The sequence below is a fragment of the Myotis myotis genome, unplaced genomic scaffold (assembly GCF_014108235.1).
Source record: "Myotis myotis isolate mMyoMyo1 unplaced genomic scaffold, mMyoMyo1.p scaffold_m19_p_6, whole genome shotgun sequence".
In the NCBI taxonomy this organism is placed as follows: Eukaryota; Metazoa; Chordata; class Mammalia; order Chiroptera; family Vespertilionidae; genus Myotis; species Myotis myotis.
Genome location: NW_023416368.1, coordinates 29,223,692 through 29,241,323, shown reverse-complemented (window position 1 = coordinate 29,241,323; position 17,632 = coordinate 29,223,692). Strand labels below are relative to the sequence as shown.

At 43.7% G+C, this 17,632-nt stretch overlaps 1 protein-coding gene across 2 annotated transcripts in view; it reads right to left on the bottom strand.

Moving 5' to 3' along the window:
• The window catches only part of NRG2 (neuregulin 2), a 176,148-nt gene that overhangs the window by 134,545 nt on the left and 23,971 nt on the right, over positions 1-17,632 (bottom strand). The gene's annotated exons all lie outside the window — the stretch shown is intronic.

Below are 17,632 nucleotides of genomic sequence, written 5' to 3'. Positions count from 1 at the left end.
ACAAAAGAATGACACTTGTCCCTTCTACACCATACCCGCAGAATCCTAAACATGACCTTTATCACCCACAGACTTAGTTACTGGGGTAATTTAGGAAACAGCAGACTCTAAATCTTGTGCTGGGAGGTTCTCTCCAAGAGAGTTGGAAACACAAAATATCATTATCAAGCATTTTCTCCCTCAGTAACTTGGTCTTTCAGAGTAAGTGAAGCACAGAAATACGAGTCAATAGCCTGCATACCTCTGTGCCTGAACCCTGACATTTCCCATCACCACCCACTTTGCTTCCAGCTTCTGCGCCACTCTTTCAGCTTCCCTGCCTATAAGCCATGGGGAACCGAGCTTAGCAATCTGGCCACCCCAGGGACTTGGGCACCCTGCTGAGCAGTGAGGAGACTGAAGGGCAGCAGGCAGTGAGCTGGGGAGCCCCTGAACCAAGCCAGTTGTTAAGTAGGTGTGAGAACCCATCAGCTGGAAACACCGAAGGCGGGCAGGCAGGCGGAATGATTCTGAGTGAAAGAACATTGTAAATGTTGTCACCCAAAATAGAGCTGAGCTGAACTTGGCTCCCAGGCACTGCAAGCCTCCTTCCTGTTCCCTGTTGGCTCCCTTCCAAGCCTTCAGAGATGCTCCCCAGGCACCACACCTTCTCCTCCCTACTGCCAGGATTAACTTCCTCTGGGCCACTGCTCGAAGAAGTTGGAGGCAGTGGGCAGAGGAGCTGCTCCGACCTGGAGCTCCAGGAGTCAGCGCTGGGGACAGGCACGGCCCTTTCTGGCCCAGCAATCACACAAATTCCATTGGCAAACATCAGGGAACTCAATGAGGCCAAAGGCAGATCTACCAGGATGATAACGTGGACCTCGACCTCCTTATGTCTGCCATCTCCTCCCCCTCCCCACTCCTGCCACCTTGACCCCCAGCCCTACTCTTCTATGTTCTATGAACTACCCAATCACCTAAGTTAGAAACATCAGCATTATCTTGAATAAATTACTTTTTTCTTACAGCTGCATGTAATTATTCTCCCAGATGTACTAACTCCCCTTCAAACTCTCTCCAATCCATTACCTTTTGTTTTGTACAGCTTCCCTTGTACCTCAGGCCTACGTTGTCTTCCCCTGGATTACTACAGAAACTTTCTAACTGCTCTCTCCACCTTCAATCCTTTCTACTCCCTCAGCAGATATGATCCAATATCACATGTGATCAGATCAGTTCAATCACCTCTTCAAAAACTTTTCAGGGGCTCCTCCCCATGAACAGAATGAAATCCAAACTCTTTAACATGGGACTCAGGGTCCTTCACTACCTCTCTGTGACCTGTTTTGCTAGCCTTGTCTTTTGCCTCCACCCTACCTTCACCCCCCATATTCTAGCTACATCAGATCTCTCAGAGTTCCCTGGATTTCCCAGACCCAAAGTGAGACCTTTCACATGAAGCCTGCTGCTGCAGGCCCTGCTGACAAACTCCTCCCCTCTGACCTCCTGTCGGCATCTATACCATTTACTGGGCACCTGGCTCATTCAGTCTGTTAGAGCTTGTTTGCCTTTGCATCATCACAACTAACCTAGAAGAGCTTGAAAGAAGAAACAGTGTCTTCATATTTGTTTATCCCTAGCATTTACCACTATGCCCTATACTTTATGGTATTTAATGCATGCTTATAGCTTATGATGATGATAACATTAGCTATCTTTTCACACATGGATCTCTTAGTACCCCAGTGAAATTGTAAGTAACCTGAAGAAATAGGCCATGTCTTCAATTTCTTTTTGTCTGCTTAACTATAGAGCACAGTGCCTTGTATATCTCAGAAAGTAATTGATAAATATATAGCCCAATTATAAAAGCAGACATTCATTCATCCCACAAATATTTACTGAGCACCTGCTATTTGCCAGGCACTATTCTATATGTGAGAGATGTGGCAGAGAACAAAAAATACACAAATTCTTGTCCTCTTGGAGTCTGTCGTTCTAATGGAAGGAGATAGACAACATTTATAAGATACTAGTAAGCTGGTTAAATATATAGTAATGTTAGATAATGATAAAAACTAAGGTGAGAAATAAAACAGAGAGAGGAGCCGGAAGTGATACAAGTTGCACTTTTAGATAGAATGGCCCGAGAAGTCCTCATTGAGAAGGTAATATCTGAAGAGGTGAAGGGTTAGGGGAATGAGCCATGCAGATTTCTAGGTGAAGCATACTCCAACTAGAGCAAACACAAAGGTGCAGAGACAGGAACAGGTCTGGCAGGTACAGAAAAGAACAAGGAAGACCATATGGGGTAACAGGCAAGAAATAAGGGGAGAAGGTGGGAGCTGGGGTCTGAGAGGTAACAGACCAGAATAAGCAAGTGGGCCTTTAGTTATCTTTTTTAAAAAATATATTTTATTGATTTTAGAGAGGAAAGGAGTGGGGGAGAGAGAAACATCAATGATGAGAAAGAATCATTGATTGGCTGCTTTTTGCATGCCCCCCCACTGGGCATCAAGCCCACAACTCAGGCATGTGCCCTTGGCCAGAATCGAACCTGGGACCCCTCAGTCCACAGGCCGACGCTCTATCCATTGAGCAAAACCAGTTAGGGCCCTTTAGTTATCTTATGCTGATCAAGAAAGAAAACCAGATTGGGCTTTGAGCAGAAAAACCTCATGAGCTTATTTTTCATTTTTTCAATCTGGCTGCTGTGTTCAGAACAGACTGCAGAGGGGTAAGGATGGAAGCAGAGAGGCCAATTTGAAGGCTATTAAAACAACTAGGCAAGAGATAATAGTGGGCTAGATCGAGTGGATAATTGGGGAGGTGATGAGTAAAGGGGAATTTGTCAGTTGATGGAAAAAATTGCCTGGATGTCTCCTGTAATCTTCTCCAATTCAAAAGATGGCAAAACCAGTTGTTCAGGTCAAAAATATTGGAGCCATCCTATACTACTCCTCTCTTCTGCCACTCCATATCCAATCCTTTCACAAATCCTGTACACTCTACTTTCAAAACACAATATGTCCAGAATCCAACCACTTTTCATCACCTCCCCAATTATCCACTTGATCCAAGCCACCATTATCTCTTGCCTAGTTGTTAAATAACCTTCAAATAAACTAGGTAATTTCCTACTTTTGACTATTATACTCTGGCTATATAACACGTTAATATTAAGGGAAGTTGGGTGATGGGTATACAGAAACTTTCTGTACTATTTTTTCAAGTTTTCCATGAGCACCAATAAGAAACTAATACACAAAAGCAGGAGATCAATAGCTCATATTTTGGAAAGAGCCACTGTTCTTGAATAAAGACTTGCTCAAGGAATGATATCTCATCAAAATTATGTCTCTAGTTCTATCTTATAGTAGATACAATATCATATTCTACAATTAATAAATGCAGAAGGCAAGAGGAAAACAGAAAAATTACCATCAGGCAAACACCACAACCGTCTGTTGCAAATAGAATCCACCAATGGATGCTAAAATTAGTGGTCAAAAGGATTTACATAGTTTCAAAGTATGTCCTCCAAGATATTCATTAACTCTAAAGGGTAATATAGTAAGTTCATAGTGGAGAAATTCAGCAGACACCATCTCTCCAAGTGATCAAGGTTATCAGCACCAGTAAGATGCCCTGAGAAGGACACAATCTCATTCCTGTGGTGATTTTGTCAAAAAGGCATAACCTCACTTCAATAATGAGAAAACATTAGACAAATCCAAACTGAGGCATATTCTTTAAAATAACTGACCAACACGCTTCACAGATGTCAAGATCATGAAAGACAAGAAAAAACTGATACAAAGTAGAGGAGAGGACGGAGGATTAACAACTCAGTGGGATGTGAGAACTCAGGTGGGCTCCTGGAACAGGAAAGGGACATGAGTGGAAAACAGATGAAATTCAAACAAGGCCTACAGTTTAGTTAATAATACTATACCAATGTTACTTTCCTAGTTTTCATCATTTTACTCTGGTTATGTAAGATGCTAATATTAAGGGAATTTAGGGGAAGTTGTGTATGGAAACTCTGTACTATTTTTGTAACTTTTCTGAGTCTAAAATTAGTTCAAAATAAAAAATTTAAAAAGAAAGATTTATGCCTCTAGATTTACCATTGATTAACATCACCCCACAACTCCAGGCACCTTTCTATAAGTTTTACTAGTAAAATAAGATGAACCTGATGTCCTCTCAGGAAATGTGTCATTGGGTGAGGCTCTCTACAAAGGGCCTTGAGCTCCCTAGGGCAAGAGTGAGGACTTGAAGGAAAAACCCCAAAGATTTAAGTATCTCTCTTCCCACATATGGGAACTCCTCCTGTGAATATTAAAGGACCTAATGATTGATCTGAAATTGCCATTAATGAGCACCAGTTAGCAGTTTACCAGAGACCTCCACCTTCAATTCCACTGGCCAAAGAAAGGTGGTCAGGGACTAGAAGCTGGTGCTCCCCCAGACACAGTCGCCCCAACAGCACAGCTGGGGCCAATACTGATCTTTCCCCCAAACATCTTCCTCCTTAAGAAAGGAGCAAGCTCCTGGTTTCAAAACCCATTTCTCTGACTGCATCACTGCCTGCCTCTGTTCACCTTCCATTTCCCACAGTGGCTACAGTCTTGGACAGAGACAGCACAGAAAGAGTGCTTCTGGTCACGAAGACCGGAAAGGCCACCAAAGTCATGTCCACAACCACACAGACCCAACATCTTAGGTACCACATGTCCACTCCATTAGCCAGTCTATCCTCAGCACTGCACGCATTTCGGGTTCATGTCAAGATGAGAAATTACACTTGCAGCACGGTTCTTTCACCAAGAGAGCCTAGAATGCATCCAGGAGCCGGCTGGAGGGGGTGGGAGGAAAAATGGGAGAGGTTAGGGTGCAGTGAGGAACAGGGAGGAAAGCAGCAACACTAGCAATACTCCTAGCCAACTCCACCTCAGATATCATTCTCCAGGCCTTCCACACAGGCCAGTGAATTCCTACTGGAAAACCACATGACAAAGATGTCTAGGGCTCAGGTTTTGAAAATCAGTGGCCCCTTCAAAAGACCAGTTAGAAAAGGGCCATTAGTACACTAATGTTACATGAGCTGCCAAGGGTCCTCCAGTCTTGGGTCTTGGGTCTTAGTTCTGTCGATAATTCTGTCACCCATCTTCGTCAGTACATGTTCTGCCCAGCTATACCATGAGAGCAGACCACCACTGTGTTTTGGAGGGATCTTGTTCACCATTACAAACAAAATGGGGATTGTTCCGCTCCAGCAGAAGCCTGAGGTGTTGAAGAAAGCTTTTATGTACAAACTACCCTAACTTGGATCTCTCTTACATGGCTGGTACAAAATGGCACAATCACTCTGTAAAGCAACTTGATAATGTGCATCAAAAGCTCCCACCCTTTGACCCAGCAATTCCACTTCTAGGAGTTACTCTAAGAAAATCAGAGTTACACACAAAGATTAAGGTACAAGGTTACCAGTATTAACTTTAGTAGTAAGAAATTGGCTACAATAAATGTTACACAACCAAACATGGATTTAAAAAAATATAGGCCATTGGTAAGATGGCCTTTTATGTGTACATTAAAAATTGCATTTTTCAAGAACAGTTTGTACATTATGATATGATCCCGATTTGGTGTAGATGTGGTGTGGGAGAGAAGAGGTATGCAAATTACAAATGCAGAAAGCAAATAGGTGGTTGAGGTATTGACAGGTCTTTTTAGATATTCTTCTTTATACTTTTCTATTGTTTCTAAATTTTCTCCAGCAAACATGTGCTACTATTCTAGTAAGAAAAATAGATAGTTCCCATTTTATAAGTGAATAAACAGTTACAGAGAGTCGCCTTAACTATCTTAGGCTCTTCAGTGAGTCAGAAGTAAAACCAAAAACAAAGATCCTGGTCCTCAAAAGCCTCACTCATTTCACAAGCTGCCAGCATTTGTGCAGTGGTAGCTTGAGGGCAGTGGTTCTTCAATGGGACAATTTCGCCCCTCAGGGGACAGTTGATAGATCTAGAGACATTTTTGTTTGTCAGAACTGGAGGAGGGGTGTTACTGAACATCTTACATTGCACAAGATAGTACCCCACAACAGAGAAGTATTTAACATCATTTTGGTCAAGGTCCGTTTCCAGCCAGCGCCACTGTCTATCTTTCTATGAGACAGCCCAGTCTCTCCATGTGTGTATGTGTTTTCTCTGGAAACTCCGGTTTCTTCCCACATCCCAGAGATGTGCTCATGAGGTGAGCTAGTGTGTCTTCAGTGCCCCTGCCTGAGTAAGTGTGGCCAGGGGTGTGAGTGGCCCTGCGATGGAAAGGTGTCCTATCCACAGTGGGTTCCCATCTTGCACCTGAGCTGCCAGGACAGGCTCCGGCCACCCATGACCTTGAACTGAAATAAGGGGTTGGAAATAATGATCTTACTTGTTTTTGTTGATCTTTTCTAAATGTATATACTAGTAGCTCACATTTATTTCACTGTTTAATACTAGAAATGCTTGGGTTTTTATTTAGAAGTTTGGCAATGTTTTTGTGACCAAAAATATGCCGTAGGAACTTAACTCTTGTTTCTGTCACTTAGTGTATGGGAAAATTGGTTTCATTATACATGCTTCTCTTAAAGTCACAGTTTCCAAGAACCTGCCCATGACTTTAACTGACGACTTGCTATTCCAGGTGGGTCAGTGCTACTGTTAGGAGCCCTGCTCTAAGAGAAGGAAGACACCAATTTATTCCTCCAGCCCTGGACTTTGAAAAAGCTCAGGTGGCTCTAAAGTACATCAGATACATCCAACCTGCTTCACATCCTGTGCGAGCTGCAGTGCCTTCTGCCCAAACAGGATCTGACTTAGCAGTTAACGGGCCCCAGGGTGTAGAACGCCAAGGACTTTATTACTTACATTAGGCAGCCTTCCTCTTCCAGCCAGAGAAAAATAAATCGTTCATTTCACTCCAGAGCCATGACAGATACAAACAGAACACAGCTTAGGATCAAGAGCTCAAATAGAGGAGATGAGTCAATGGGGGACAGGTGGAGGGAGTGGCATACTGTCGTGTGATGCCAGCTGGATTGAGGAGCAGGCAGCCTGTTTGCAGGTCCTTCCTTGGCATCTCCATTTCCGGCATCTCAAGAGTCCTGGGTGACTTAGCCTCCAGACTTAGCCTCCTTCCAAGTATCTTTACAGTAGGAGGGAAGGAAAGAATCCCACCCAAACCCTGAGAAAGATTCTTTCCCTCTCAGAAACCCTCGTCTCCATCCAAGGAGCCACTTTCTTGGGCGTATCCATGGGTTTCAAGGGGACATGGATGTGATGCTAATGTTTCCTGTGCTCTTGGGCCCAACTTAGCAACTCACGGGACGCAAGAGCTGGAAAAGAAACTTGGCCAAAACCCTCCCTTTACAGATCAGAAAACCAAGTCCCAGAGAAGCTGAGGATCAGGCCCAAGTCACACAGTTGTGACAGAGACAAAACTGAACCCAGATCTTCCATTCTGTCTATTCCTTAATAGCATCTCCAGTCACCAGAAAGCCTGGTGCTGTAAGACCACAGCCACCAGTCCTGTCAGAGAAACCACTTTTCAGTGACATTTCACGTAAGAGCAGGTGCAGGGGACCCACACAGAAATATGTACACAATGGGGAGACTGTCCTCTGTGTATCCCCCTTGGCTGCAGCCACTGAGGGCAAGCTCAGAGTCTGTGCAGTAGATGCGTGGGGAAATCAGATGTGTCCCACAACAGTTGTGAATCTCTAGTGTTGCTACTGCCATCTCCTTCAAGTAGTCTAGGACACGTTATTTCAGCCAGAACAAAAAGGCTCTGGTCCACTGGGGTTGCTGCTGGCCCCTTTCATTGGGCAGTTGACTACACAACTGTTTGCTGTATCTATTCAACAGATATTTAATGAGCATCTACTCTATGTCAGAAACTAAGCTGGGCACATGCCATTTGGGACTAATCTAATGTCTCTAAGGTCCAGCCCTATTATGGGCCCCATTCATGGACTTCATCAAGATCCTACTCTAAGTTTCCCTACAGGAAGCTTATCTTTACCTGAGCTAGCTTAGGAGAATCCAACTTTGGCTTGTGATCAAAAGAGCACCACTAGCCCTAATTAGTTTGGCTCAGTGGATAGAGCGTTGGCTTGTGGACTGAAGGGTCTCAGGTTTGATTCCGGTCAAGGGCATGTACCTTGGTTGCAGGCACATACCCAGTGGGGGTGTGCAGGAGGCAGCTGGTTGATGTTTCTCTCTGATCAATGTTTCTAACTATCCCTCTCCCTTCCTCTCTGTAAAAAATCAAAGGTAAACCCTTAAAAAAAAAAAAAAAAAAGAGGCAGACTCCTATTTAAAAAAAAAAAGAGCACCACTAAAATAAAATTAAATGTGTATATACTACAATGAATTCCAGATGGGTCAGCATAAAATGACAACTTAAACTCTAGAAGGAAAAAGAATAGCCTATTTACCCCAGCAGTGGAGGAAAAAAAATCTTCTGACAAAATAATATGAACAGAGACAAGACTGGTGGGTTAACAAAAATAAAAGCATACAGACAGGAGAATATGGCAATATGGTAGCTTATGGATTCTAAGATCAGACTGGCCTGCCACTACTTCTAACTAGCTGTGTGGCCTTGAGCACATTACTTAACCTCTCTGAGTCTCAGTTTCCATGAAAAGTGGGATAATAGCAATAGTGCCAACATCCTAGGGTTATTGTAAGGACTGAAGGAGATATTTGCCAAATGATAACATATCATTGAAACATATTCAGTAGCCATTCTTTCTGGCACTTAGCACTCACCCTCTAATCTGATCCTGCCCTTTCCCAGAAGATCCCAGCAAAATGGACCACAAACTTCCCTGGGCTGCATCATTCACTGCACTGTGGATTAATGCCACCATATCTCTCCACCCTCTTGGGCACAAGGAACCCTGCCCACGCCAGATGGTAGCTTAGAGCCCAGGACCATCTTGGGGTGATTTGGGCCTCTTAAATGACCCAGAAACCCTGGGAGGTTGGGCTGGAATGCGGGAAGGGAAGGATGAAAGCCCTTGCCTAATCAGTAGAAATGGAAGCTCAGCAGTGCTACTGTGCTAGGAGGATTCACCACGCACCAGACCCACAGAGAAATCAGCAGTTTTCAGAATGCTGCTGCTCCTGCACAATGGGGACACATGGAGTCTCTCACCTGTCTTGCAAGTGTTTTCAGAGTCAAGGTGTCCAAAACCTAAACCAGATCTCCTGGAACAAGGTTGACATTTTGTCAAGAGGAGGGCCTTGTCCTCTCTATTCCCCATAGCGCTCTGAATGAGATTCCATACACAGGAAGCACTTTAAAAATACTTTGAACTAAATACTTCTTTACTGTCAGCAAATAGAATGAAGAGTGAAGGCCAAGCATGCCAGGACTGATGATCCTCCCATCCACAGGGGGCAGTGCTGGGTTAGGCACCTTCAGTTCTAGCCAGAACCCTCAGGGATCCAGGTGAATTTCAAAAGCATCTGATATATCTGTACTCTCCCAGGAGGCTCTTAGAAGGCACTCCAAGACTTGTTAATTATTGTCTACATATCCTTTGAATCTAGCCACATTCACAAGGCCCACTGCCATTGCCTTGGTTCAGGTCCTCTTCATCCACTGGAGGGCGCTCTGTCACCAGTCCCTCTCAATTCCATCTGTACAGTACACAGCCATCAGAGACCAAAAACTAATCATGTCACTTCCTTATCTAAAAGCCTCAAAGCCTTTCTCTTGGTGCAAAAAGTAAAGACCAAACTCTTCAGTATAACACACAAGACCCTTTCCAATAGTCCACAGTCTACCATAGCAGCAGAGTGCCTTGCATGCTTTCATGTCACTGCCTATGTTATTCCCTCTTCCTTAAAATGCTTTTGTGCCATCTTCTAGTTGTTCTTCATCTTTTTCTGGCAAACACCTTAGCCCTCCTTAGCATCCTCTTATATGGCCCCCAATGATCCCACCTCCTAATATTCCTGCCCCCATGCAACATTTCATCCATAAGTATGGGCTGGACCTAGTGACTCACTTCTAATAAATATGACAAAGTGATGAGATGACATGTCTGTGATTAAGTTACAAAAACCATGGCTTCTACCTTGCTTGCTCTAAGGGAAGTCAGCCACTGTGTCATGAACTACCCTATGGTGAGACCCATGTGACAAGGAACTGATGTCTGCAAAGACGTAAAGCCTGCCAATGGCCATCTGAGTGAGCTTGGAAGGCCCCTGCTGATCCTTGAGATGACTGCAGCCCTGGGAGACACCTTAATTGTACCCTTGTTGAAAGTCCCTAGGCCAGAGGACTCAGTCAAGTCACATGTGGATCCTTAACCCACAGAAACTGTGAGAAAATAGATGTTTGTTTTAAGCCACTAAGTTTTGGGGTAATGTGTTATGCAAATATAGATAGCTGATACAAGGACTCAGCTCAAATGTCACTCATCTATAAATCATTCCCCAACCCCTTTTCTATCCCCCAACCCATCTATACTTCTCCCAAAGCTCATGGGATAAATCCAAACTCCTTAATATAGCCCCCAAGGTCCTACATGATGTTTCAATTCAGCTCACCTTCCCAACCTCATCTCTCACCACCGCACATGGCACCTGGGGTAACTGATCCTGTCTCACCTTTATCTCTGCCATACTGTTCCCACCTTCTAGAGTACTTCTCTCTCTCTCTTTACCTAGTTAACTTCCATGTGTTCTTCAACATCCCAACTCAAATCTCTTTCCTTCAGGAAGGACTCTCAAGGCTGAGCTAGGTGTCCGCCATTTGTCCTTCCCCTTCCCTGTACTTTTCTATTCAGAGCATTTATCACAGTATGCTGTCAATGTCTTTGACTTGCTTATCTTCTGGGCTGGACTGTAAGCTCTTTGATGGCAGGACACATGTCTGTCTGTCATTCATAAATGTATGTATACTAGCCCTGTCTTAACTTTGAGAAATTTAATTATACTCATAAGTGGTCCTTCCAATATCTTGGCTTCTCAGTTCCTTGAATTGTTCTCCATGACCTTGTGCTCCATTTCACACTAGCCACTGACTGGTTCACACACCAAAGTCCGCATCAGCATTGAGAACTGCAACTTTCCATGATCTCCAATGTAAGTGTCCTGCTCTCTAACTGCCACCTTGGACTTGCCGGGTCCCTCCCTCTAGTATTTGGACTCTAACAATTCTTTTATCCTAACAGGATCACCAATCCATTAATACTGTTATTTTTTCATGGTCCTCAGAGTGAACATGATACTCTAACCCCACTTCTCTCCCAGCTTACATTCATGATCACTCTTCATAATAATTCCCTTTCTTCACTTGGCAAAACCACAATCTTAGTTAAATCCTACCCAGCATTTATACCCATGCAATTAAATGTAACTGGAGGTAAGTACACAGCATGTAGACTGGTCTCACTTTAAATTCATGACCATGAACCAAAAATGGGCCCTTAATGATGCCTGACAATCATACTGTATCTCTCTAACTCAGCGATTTTCAACCTTTTCCATCTCATAGTACACAGAAATTAATTACTAAAATTCTAAGGCACACCAAAAAAATTATATTTTTGATGATTTAACAAAAAATTGGTATAATTTTTATTGATTTACAAATAATAATAATAGTAATTACCTATCCTTTTTGCTCCAAAGTGACTTTTTCAAAAATAAAATTAGGTCCCTATACTTGTATATAAGAATTTCTGGTATCAAGAATTAACCAATCAGACACAATCTTATTATGCGATGTGACCAATAGGATGCATCTCATATTATGGTTCAAGTCAGGGCATTCTCAGCAGTTGGCAACTGTTGTCTTGGCTGCTGTCATTTTTAATTTGATAATCTAACGGAAAAGAAGTCAGTGCCCCTGACTAAACAGTCAGGTACTGCATGTTTTAAACATTCTTGTGGCACACCTGTTGAAAAAAGCTGCTCTCTTTTATTCTATTCACTCATCTATTCTAGATGACTCCTTTCTCCTCAAATGTCGAACAATTCCTCCTCCATACTCTCAGCTGATGACTTTTGTTTCCTACTTCACTGAGAAAATTGAAACAATCAAGAGGGAATTGCCACAGACTCCCACCACAATATTTATGCATCTACCAGCAACCATACTCACTACTCTGCCTTCCCTCCTGTTACTAAGGACGAATTATCCATGGTCTCAGAGCCAATCCCTCTACTTGTGCTCCAGCCCAAGTGGGTTGAGGTCAGGCTCGATGAAAGGGGAGCCCAGGTAGTTCAGTTAGATCCCAGCCAAGCTGCAGCGTTGGTGCTCCAGGTAGCAGGTGAGGTCATAGGTTTTCTGGATGGAGAGACCAGGCCATTTGTCTCCTGTGCGATTAAGGGCAGGCAGGCACTGCAGGGAGGTGCTATAGCGCAGTGCACAGGCAAGCTAGCATCCCCCAGAGTTCCCAGGTCCATGGAGCTGAGGGCGGGATGGCAAGCAGGCCGGGGCGAGGCTCCTCTCCCGGAGGCTGGTGGAGTGGGAGGAGCAGCTGCAGCTCCAGTGAAGCTTTAAGCTTTAATAACCCCGACCGCTAGGCCCACTTGCTGGTTTTTTTCGTTTGGTTTTGGATTTTTTTTTCCAGTGTGGGGCATTCTGCAAACTTTTTTCTTCTTCTGTCGTGTAATGCTGTAACCACAAACTGCAGCAGCCCTCCCTGGTGTGTGGGGAGGAGGGAAGAGGAGGGAAGGGAGCTACTTCGTGTACTTCCTTCACTTGGCTTTCTTCCTACCTCACTAGTCACTTTTCAGTCTTCTCTGCTGGTTCCTCCCCTTCCTCCTAACTTCTTAACATTGAAGTGGGGGGGGAGGGAGGGCAGGGAATGGGGTTGGGGGAGATGGACTGATGGACCTCAGGTTCTTGCTCTACTTTCTGCTCTACCTATACTTATTCCTTTGGTAATCTCATCTACTTTCTTGGTATTTAATACCCCCTACATGCTGATGATTCGCACATACTATTTATTTTTTACCTCCAGCCCATATCTAACTCTCCACTTAACACATCCAAACTATCCAAAACTGAACTTCTCATCTCCCCCACAAAAATTTGAGCCACCCAGTCTTCCCCATCTCAATGGTATCACATTTCCAATGCTCAGTTAAAAAGCTAGGAATCACATTTACTCCTCATTTTCTTTCTCACTCTATATTTTATTCACCCAGAAATCCTTTGGGCTCTATCTTTTAAAAATATCTAGAATCCAAGCCCTGGCCAGGTAGCTCAATTGATTACAGTGTCATCCCAATACTCCAAGGTTGTGAGTTCCATCCCAGGTCAGGGCACATAAAAGAAGCAACCAATGAATTCATAAATAAGTGGAACAAAAAACTGCCATTTCTCTCTCTTTCTAAAATCAATAAAAATAACCCTAGCCAGTTTGGCTCAGGGGATAGAGCGTTGGCCTGCGGACTGAAGGGTCCCAGGTTCGATTCAGTTCAAGGGCATGTACCTAGGCTGCAGGCTCAATCCCTGGCCCTGGTCAGGGTGTATGCAGGAGGCAACCAAATAATGTGTTTCTATCTCTCTCCCTCTTCCTTCCTCTCTGAAATCAATAAAAATATATATTAAAAACAAATAGTATACCTTTAAAAAAATCAATAAAAGTAAAATAAAATATCCAGAATCCAAACTCTTCTCATCCCCTCCTTTGTCACCACAATACAGGGAGCCACCATCATCTCTAACCTAGATGTATGCAGTGGTTTCCCTGTTTTTACTATTTCTCCTGAAAGTCCGGTATCAGCACAGCAGACTTTGTGGTCTCTTTCAAATATAATTCAGATCATGTTACTCCTCTACTCAAAACCCTCCTGTGGGTCCTTTTTTCACTAAAAGAAAATGCCAGATCTTTACAATGGCCTGCAAGGCTCTACTTGACCTGGCACCCGTTGCCTCTCTAACCTTAGCTCATTCCACTCCAGATATATGGGCCTTTTTGCTGTTCCCCGAACTTGCCAGGCACGCTTCTACCGTAGATGGAATTCCCTCTGCCAAGAATTTCTTTCACCAAGATACCCATATTTCTACCTTCCTCACCTCCTTCAAATCTCTTCTCTAATGTCACTTGGGTCTATTATAACCACCCTATTTAAAACTGCAACCTCCCCCCCCCACACACACACACTCCCTTTGCTCCTTTCTGTTCTTTATTTCTTCTTACAGTATTTATCAATTTTAAACACTATTCAATTTACTTATTTATTATGTATATTCTATATTATTGATCTCTCCGCACCAGAAAGTAAATTCCATAAAGACAGATATTTTTGCTTGTTAATATTCCAAGCACCTGGAAGAAGTCCTGATATAGAGGAGAGGGACTCAAATATTGCTGCACGAAGGAAGAAGCCCAGCATAATGCCTAGCACACAGCAGATGCCTACCAAATGTTTTTTATAAGCAAGTGAATGAATAAATGAATGGTCTATCACTAAGCTGTGAGCTCTCCAGGGGTAGGGATGTGACTTATTAATCTTTGTGTCCTTAGTACCCAGGACAGAAATGAAAATTCAATAAATGTTGGTTAAATAAAAGAGAGAGAGAAAAAAAACAAAACAAAACAGAAGATGAGTGAGATGAGACTGGAAATGTGAGGTGCCAGCATTATTCTAAGATTCATATTCCAAGTTTCCTCCATGACCACTCCCAGCCTGGAGCTTTCCATTTCTGGATCTTTTAGGATGTAAATCTCAAAGACTAGAATGAAATGGCCATGTAAACACGATGGAGGACGGGCCACCTTACTACAGATGAGCTTCCCGCCCTGGCTGGTATGGCTTAGTTGGTTGGAGCATTGTCCCATTCACTGAAAGGTGGCAAATTCAATTCCCATTCAGGGCATATACCCAGGTTGTGGGTTCAAATCCTGGTCAGGGTACTTTTGGGAGGCAACCAACTAATATTTCTCTCTCTCCCTTCCTCGCTCTAAAATCAACTTAAAATTTTTAAAAATAAAGATGGCCTTCCCTGCAGGCTTTAGCTAAGGCTTCACCATCAGGCCACACAGATAGAGTTTCCAGGTGGGCACACACTGAGTCCATAAGTAATACATGCAAACCAGGCTCTCATAAGCTTTAGCTCCAATGTCAGGCTTTGATTCACCAAATTCTGATAACCTAGAAACTGGAAAATCAAGTTACCTCAACAAACACATCCCTTGTGCTTCTCCTTTCAGGGCTCCACATCTCAATAGGTAAGGCTGGCATTGGCTCAGATACCTTTGCAGCCCATCATTCATTTCTAACACTGGGGGCAGGAGAGTGAAATGGTTCCTTATGCTGCAGTTGTGGGACAGGCTGCTCCTACCTACCACACCCTCAAGTCAGGAAGGAAGCAACCAGCCTTCCTGATGCCAGAGCCCTACTTGCACCTGGTGAACGTACAGCCTGCCACCTGTAAGAGAGGCAGGAAGGGTGGTGGTGGTGCAGGAGAGCTAGCGCCAACTTGGAAATCAGGCAGGAGGAGTTAGAAAACTCTGCTACTATCTCATTCTATGACCTTCGGCAAGTGATTTCATTATCTGGGCCTTTGATTCCTCATATTTAAAACTAAAATTTGGGGGAGTATTTGAGATCTTGCTCCCTAACATATGTCATCAGTTTGGCTCAAATAAACTCTTAACAAAAATTCAAAAACACACACACACAAAAATTACATTTTGAAACAAATAATCTAACTATAGGATTCTCATAAAACTGAACTATTATGAGCTTCTCTAACTTGATAGTTTGGGAAGACAGCATTGTCTACATATACCTCCCTGCAAATTCATCTTAACCCCTTCATCCCCAGCTCAGCTGTCATTTATTCATAAAAATAAGTAATCCTTGTGCCAACTATATACCAAGCATTGTGCTAGGACTGGGCGGATAGCTGTGACTATGACACGCACACAGCCTTTGCCCCTAGGAGCTTATAGTCTAAAAGGATTAGGAATGTGGAATTCACTTAGAGCAGTTGTGTTGGAGTGGGTATTGGGAAAGAAGCCAAATGGGTGTGAGAGGAAAGGTCCTGAAATAGAGACAAGGTGTTTAGACTGTTCTTTCAAGAAGTTTGGCTGTGCCTGGCTGGTGTGGCTCAGTTGGTTGAGCATCATCCCATGCACCAAGAGGTCATCGATTCAATTCCCAGTCAGGGCACATGCCCAGGTTGTGGGCTCAATCCCCAACAGGAGGCATGCAGAAGGCAGCCGACGGATGTTTCTCTTTCAGATAGATGTTTCTCTTGCATCAATGTTTCTATGTCTTTCCCTCTCCCTTTCTCTCTCTCTAAAAAAAAACCAATAAAAACATATTTTTTAAAAAGACGTTTGTCTTTTTTAAAAAATATATATTTTATTGATTTTTTACAGAGAGGAAGGGAGAAGGGATAGAGAGGTAGAAACATCGATGAGAGAGAAACATCAATCAGCTGCCTCCTGCACACTCCCCACTGGGGATGTGCCCGCAACCAAGGTACATACCCTTAACTGGAATCGAACCTGGGACCCTTGAGTCCGCAGGCTGACGCTCTACCCACTAAGCCAAACCAATTAGGGCAAAAGACGTTTGTCTGTAAAAGAACAGATGGGAGAGACTTGAGTATATTGTAAAATGGAGAGAAAGGATTCAGCAGAGATGAAGACAGACAGGACAGTTGAGAGGAAAAAAAGACAGTGTAAGCCTCCTGAGAAGGTAGGAAGGAATGGAGTACAGGGCAGAGCTGGAAGACCAGCCTCAGGCAACAAGAGACAGGTCCTCGGTGCTTCAGAAGGGAGGAGGAGAGGATGAGTGAGTAAAAATATCAGTTTATACTTGTCCCTCCAAACACACAAAGCCATAAAGTCAGCTCTACTGTCTTCCAGACAAACCTCAGCATCTATAGGTTTACATGTTCTTGGTGAACAACGTAGATCGCAGGAAGCATACAGCCTCTGTAGGCCCCATCTTAACACTTAATACAAATGACATTTCCTCCTCTGCCCAGCTCCTGAGTCAGAACAAGGCCAAATAGGAGCTACTTCAAGCCCAGTTGTCCACAGGTGATGTGACAGGACCTCTGGGAAACGTCCTAGGTATGACCAGGTCAACTCTGGGGAAATGACTGACAACAGCAATAAAGTAGAAGAGAAGTCACAAAGTGGCAGCATGCAGATGCGAGATCAGATGAATATGTTAGGAGGGGGAAAGGCCACTCCTTGGAAAGGGGCAAAGGCTGCCTTGCTGCCTAACAGACTAAGCTGTTATTTGACATTACAGTCTACAGTGAGATGCCTCCCACGTCACTCACTGCCCAGGCATCAAACCCATAGATCCCTTAAGACTGGAATCTGGGGCAGTTTCTCCAGTTCACTCTCATAGCCATGACTGTAACTCTAGGACCAGGATTCAATATGCATTTCTTAGGCCACTGTGCAGAAACAGCACACGAAGATTTAAAAGGGCACGTGCTTGTCAAGGTCATAGAAGGTAGAAGACCAGACCACAGAGGCTAAAACACAAACCTCAGATCAGCACTTGACTCCTGCAGATCCAAACTAATACCCCCCACCACACCCCCAATCCAGGACCTGCTCTCCTAATTTGCTCTCTTTCTAACCCTTTGAATC